The following is a 6,369-nucleotide window of genomic DNA, read 5'->3' as shown; positions in this document are numbered from 1 at the left end:
CCACATCAGCAAATGGGGGTCTGGAAAGCTTTACTCCACCCATGTCATTACCGTCAACTCTACTTTGAGGAGGCAGCTCTTCCCCAGTCGTATTTTGAGTGCCTTCCAACTTGAGGGGCTCATCTTCTGGCACTATATCATACAATGTTTCCAGATTATTCATAAAGTTGCCCAGTAATGTATCAAACAGTGCTTCTCTGCTATTCATAAGGTTTTCCTTGGCCAATGCTTTGAGAAGTGGATGGTACCTTCCTTCTTCTGAGTCTGTCTTAGTCTGGAAGCTCCGCTGAAACCTGTCCACCATGGGTGACCCTGCTGGTGTTTGAAATACCAGTGGCATAGCCTCCACCCTCACACCAACACACAAGCCACCACAGTACAACAAACTGATAGATGAGTGGTGGTCAAGAGTCCCTGGGTGGCGCAAACAGTTAGGTGCTCAACTACTAGCCAAAAGGTTGGCAGTTTGAACCTACCCAGAGGGACCTCTGAAGACAGGCCTGGAAACCTACCTCCGAAAGGTCATCCTTGAAAACCCTATGGAGCAATTCTGCTCTGGACACATGGGGTTGCCATGAGTCAAAATCAACTTAAAAGCAACTGAGAGCAACAACATCTCTTTTGTGTCTCGGTAGGCTTTAACCACCTCTCAATAAAGTTTGTGGACAGATGTGGGATGTCTGCCAAGAACTTTGTGTGGGGTACAAGAGGGAGAAGGGCTGCAGTGAGTAGTAGGAGCCACAGAATAAAAACCTCAATTATGTCTAGGCCTGGCTTCTGCAGTAGGAGTCTTGTACCTTCCACTTATTCATTGACTGTTTTCTTTGCTCTGGAAATCCTTTGTAGCATTTGCATTAATTATGTCCCTGTCTCCTCAGTTATTTGGAATACATGGAAATCCACTGTCCATTTTTTAAAAACAGAAAGTCAGAGAGAGGAAGAAAACAATGTAAACTGTATGTAAATTTATGTAGATTAATGCACACTAATGACATCTCTCCTTTCTATAACTATCACCAGGTATAGGAGAGACATAGGTGATCATTAATGGTTGAATTAATTTAAAAAAGCTGCTTCAGGGTTTTAGTGAGTATTTTAAAAGAAAAACAAAACAAAACAAAAAAACCCAAACTCACTGCCATCAAGTTGGATCCAACTCATAGCGACCCCTCCTTGGGTTTCCAAGGCGGTATCTCTATGGAAGTTGATTGCCAACCTTCCTTCAGAGGAGGGGCTGGTGGGTTTGAACCTCCAGCCTTCTGGTGAGCAGTCAAGTGCCTTAGGCACCATGGAGCATCAGGATCACTTGTTGACCTTGCGAAAATGCAGATTCTTACTTGGTAAGTCTGAGGTGGGACCCAAGGTTCTGCATTTTTAATAAGCTCCTCGGTGATTTGAATGTGCTGGTGTGTTGACCTCACTTTGAATAGCAAGGATGTAGGGCACTTAGCCCTTAGCATGATTCATAGTCAGCACCCGATAAATGTTAATTGACATGCAGATAATTTATGAAAGCCAAGGAGATCCTTTACCATCCAATGTCTCCCACATCATATCTGAAAACTCTATTTTTATTATGTAATGTTTTTTTAAAAGTGAATGTTCCTGGCCTCCCAGGGTGACAAGTGTGAATTAGTTTAATCAGATTACTGCCCCCCCCCCCCAATCCGGCTTCTGTTCCCAACCAGGGCACCTCTTGGGCAACCACGTACCCAATCCGCCAGTGGAGGGGGTCTGTCAGAGCGTGTTGCTGCGATGCTGACAGGTTTCATCAGCATGTCTAGATTCAAATGGACTAGGAATAAAGGCAGGGCAATCTACTTCCAAAAATCAGCCAGCGAAAACGCTATGGATGGGTGTGATCTGCACCCAATGATGGGGTGGTGTACGACCGGCCTGCATTTTGTTCTGTTGTGCGTGGGGTCACCATGAGTCGGGGGCTGACTCCGCAACAGCTGACTATAGCAAACCCCTGTCAGAAAGCAAGACTGAAGGATTTGGAATGGTCTATGTATTTATTTTCTGATCAGCTTTACAAAGTAAAATTTATACATAAAAAAATTCACAAAAATTAAGTGTACATTTTTGCTGAGTTTTAGCAAATGGATACAGTTGTGTTAACACCAGCACAGTCGTGATACAGAACATTTTCATCGCCCTCCAGATTTTCTCATGTCCATTACATGGGCTCGGGATTTCGAGGGAAGGAAACAAGGGAATTTAGGAGTCAGATGGAGTGGAGGAAGACCAGGAAGCTCCAGTTGTTTCAGTTCTGCTTGGGAAGCTGGTCACCGTCGTGCCTACTGGCCCCCCTCCCGTGTTGCCTCCCCATCCCTGGAGCGTTTTGACAGATCCTGAAGTCCCAGCTGACTTGGATATGTATTTTGTTCCCGTTAACTTAGGGTGAAGAAAATTTACTAGAACTTTTCCTAGTTTTATCCACCCTAGCCCCAGACAAACCAGGGCAGTTGGCCACCCTAACTGTGATGTTTATACCACTGTTTCTAAACCCAAAGTTGGCATCATTTTTTGCTTTTCTTTACATTTTCTTTATTTTGTTGCTGTTGAGAGTACACACAAGAAAATATACACCCATTTGACAGTTTCTTCATGTACAATTCAGTGATAGGGATTATATTCTTCAAGTTGTGCAATCGTTTTCACCCTCCTTTTCTGAGTTGTTCCTCCCCCATTAACACAAACTCCCTGCTCCCTAAGGTCCTATCTAGTCTTGTGAGTTGCTGTTGTCAGTTTGATCCCATATACAGATAGTTTTGAAAAGAGCATAACCCTCAAGGCAGACTTTCTTTCTAGTTAAGCTAAACTAAGACTTCAGGGGATATTTTTGGTTTAAGATGTAAAGATTATCTCAGGGTGCCATCTAATTTTTAGAGTCACTTCTCTCCTGCTAACCAGAAGTCTGGCGGTTCAAAGCCACCAGCCACTCCTTGGAAGGAAGGTTGGACAATCTACCTCCATAGTGATACCGCCTCGGAAACCCAAGGAGGGGTCGCTATGAATCAGACCCGACTCCATGGCAGTGTTTTTTTTTTTTTTTTTTCTCTCCTGTGAGCATGTAGTAGCTACACAGTAAGTATGTGAATGGATAGACACACAGATAAACCGCAAGTTGTAAATGGCTGTAGATCCCTAGCCTGGGGAGGGAACAGGTGATATGGGTTCTGGTCCCAGCTCTGTCAGGTTCACAACTGCTTTCTCACTTTGGGCCTGATTCCACTATAAAATAGGTGATCTCTGATCACTTTTGCCTCTAGCACACTGATACTGCTCCACCTGTACGTGGGATTATATTCTTACACCACTCGCACTCAGCTTTTTCTCTCTGTCTTTTCCTTGCTTTTTTTCCCCTTCAAATATATATAGTAGGACAATAAATTATGCAAGGGCAGATTGATAATGGAAATGCTGATGGCACAGGTTTGTGCAGAGTGCTTCTATGAGAGCTGTAGAGTTTGAACCTTGAACCAAGCAGCTGTGACTGAGAGTTGGAGAGTCAAGGCTCTACCTTCAGCTAAGTGCCTGTAATTACCTAATTTGCTCTTTGTGCATGCCTGGGAGAGAGACTGGGGGGCAGAGGGAGCCTTCTACTTAGGAATTTTCCTGGCTGGAAGAAGGGGTACCCTAGAAAGTAGGATTTTATAAACTTCTTATATATCAGAGACAGCTATTTTCAGCTGGGCTGGTGCCCAGGAAATGGCATCTCAAGGTCTTATTTATTGTTCTAACACTGACGAAAGATTAAAATGAGAAACAACTGAACTTGGGCTGGACCCCATGACAGATTTGGGTTAGGAAGCTTGCATTCTGTTCCTGGTTCTGCCTCCTACTGGCTGTGGAACCAGGGCCACACAAACAAGTATAACCTCTCTAAACCTCGGCGTTTGCCTCTGATTTTCCTTTTTAATGGAGTATCTGTACTCCCTGCCTCATGGAGTGATGGGATTCAGTGAGACAATACAGATGGAAATTCAATGAAACTGACCTGCTATACAAATGCAAGGTATTATTACTGACTTTAATCTTTGAGTCTCTATGATGGGGTCTGATTCATAGGGGAAGGGACTCAAAACTAAAAACTGGGAGCTCAGGTGGCATAGTGCCTAAGGCATTTAACTGCTAACCAGAAGGCTGGCGGTTCAAACCTACCAGCCACTCCTTGGAAGGAAGGTTGGGGTCTGATTCATAGGGGAAGGGAAGTGGAGAGGAATTTGGGGATTTTGTCCACTTTGCTCCCCATATAATCTCATTAACACTCCCTGACCTCTAATGAAATAGAAAGGGTACGTTTGAGGGAGGGACCATTTCTTTGCTAGGAAGACACCCTAGCTTTCTTGGCAAAATCTCTGACTTTGGAAAAGTTATCACTTGGCTATATATTCCATTTTTCTGCTCTCATTTTCAAATTTTGGGGACAATGGAGCAAGAACCCTCCTATAATTGAGCCCCTCAGCTAATGCCAGCCAGCCACTCCTTCCTGCCTACAGAGGCTATCTGAAGTCACTGAGCTGCTTCCTCTGGGGCATCAGGCCTGGAAAGGGTTAAGCGAGCCACACCCTCAGCAGGAACAGCCTCGGACTTTGTGCTGAGCAGCCGTCTCCAGCCTCTCCTGGCTTAACTGACACAGGGATCTCAGGCTGAAAGAGGCAGCACAAAGAAAGGTCGAAGAGTGGACACTGGCAAGAGGAGGTCGGCCTCTTTCCTGGCTTCCCGGACACCATGGACAGCTCCTACTAATCAAGGCACCTCTCCACCCTTGGGGCCTGGGATTGCTATGCCCCTTCCATCAAACTGGGGTTTCATCGCCATTCTCCAAGTGAGCACTGAAAGTACACTCTAGGTCCAGTTCTGGGTGAGTCCTGCCTTGTTCTATCATTGCTCCTCTTTCCACATCTGTGGTACCTGCTCTGAGATCTGCCTCCTCTCCTCTACCCCACCCACAACCATTCACATCCCCACTCCCCTCAAATCCAAAGGAGGTATCTTCTCCTAATCCTCCTTCTGCTTCTCGCCCTTCCCTGCCAAGTTACTTAAAAGACTTATTATTATTATTTTCATCTGGAAAACGGGAGAAAATGATACTGTCTACCTCATGGGGGGTACTGTAAGTATCAAATGAATCCAAAAGTATGTATAAAGTGGTGAGAACAATCCCTGGACCATGGTAAGTGCTCCATGATTGCACTTAAGACTGCTATTACTCATGTTATTGTGGCTTTCTCAGTCCTGTCCTTATAGGAAGTGACAAGTGCCCTCCTTTCCTGGGGCTTGGAGAAAGCAGAGTGAAGGGAGATGGAAGACTGTGCCTCCTTCTTATCCTGCCTTCTATTCCTGCTTCCTCCTCCTCCCAGGTTCAGAGATGACAAGAGAGTAGGAGGATGTGGTTCTTTATTCCTGTTGGGAGTGGCACTGACCATTGTATTAACTCTTCCCTGTAGTCAGCCACAGCCCACACAACAGGCCAAGGAGAGCTGGGCTTCCTCCTTAGAGGAACACCTGCTATGTCCCTAGTGCATGGGGCAGAGCAGTGCTCCCTGCAGGGCCAACTTTGCTCCTCTTTGTCCTCTTCCACCAGCTACTAAAAAGCTGGGTGTGTCCCTGGGGCAAAGTCTGCTCCAGAAAGGTGTAAAAACTAGACACAGAAAGACAGGGAGAGATGTGGCGGCACATTACAGATGCTGACAGCTACTTGTGTGTTGCTGAAACAAACCCCACCTTCATCTCCTCTGGGGTATTCTAATCTATGGAATAGCTCCTGGATCTGTCCTCTAACTCACTCCTCCTCCAGTTCCCACTTCAAAAACAAAGCTCACTGTAGCAGTAAGAGGGAAAGAGAGGGTATGGGCAGGCTGGGTGATTGAAGCAGGAGCTGTGAGAGCTCTTATTTATTATTCTAACAATTGTTGAGGAGAACTGGGGGCAAATAGTCAGGAGTCTGGACCCCGGTCAAGGGCCTCAGGGCACAGGGGAGAGTTTTCTGTGCATGGCTGGGGCGCAAAGCTTGTTTACCGTTTCCCCCCCAGCTGTGTTCCCCAGGTGCTGCCTACTGGGTGCCTGTCTTACCCTGGTGGTGACAGGCAGGTGGTCCTGTCCTTCCTTTGCCTTATCGCCACTGACTCCAATGCAGGGAATAGGAGAGTCCCTTGTCACCAAGCCAAGAGTTTCAGCATACATTTTAGGCATTTCCAGGCCTCTTCTAGATTGGGCACTCTCTTTAGAGACAGGGCTTGGGGGAGAGGAAGAATCTTTTGGGTCCTTCTGCCCTTCTTCCCACAAACAATTACTAGCACCTAAAGCTGAGCAGACAGCAGCAAACTGAGCCCCTTACTCCCAGGATCAGTAGTCCCTATG

This window comes from Orycteropus afer, unplaced genomic scaffold (genome assembly GCF_000298275.1).
Source record: "Orycteropus afer afer isolate SDZICR_OR568_19922 unplaced genomic scaffold, OryAfe1.0 scaffold00261, whole genome shotgun sequence".
In the NCBI taxonomy this organism is placed as follows: domain Eukaryota; kingdom Metazoa; phylum Chordata; class Mammalia; order Tubulidentata; family Orycteropodidae; genus Orycteropus; species Orycteropus afer.
This window is presented reverse-complemented; position numbering follows the sequence as displayed.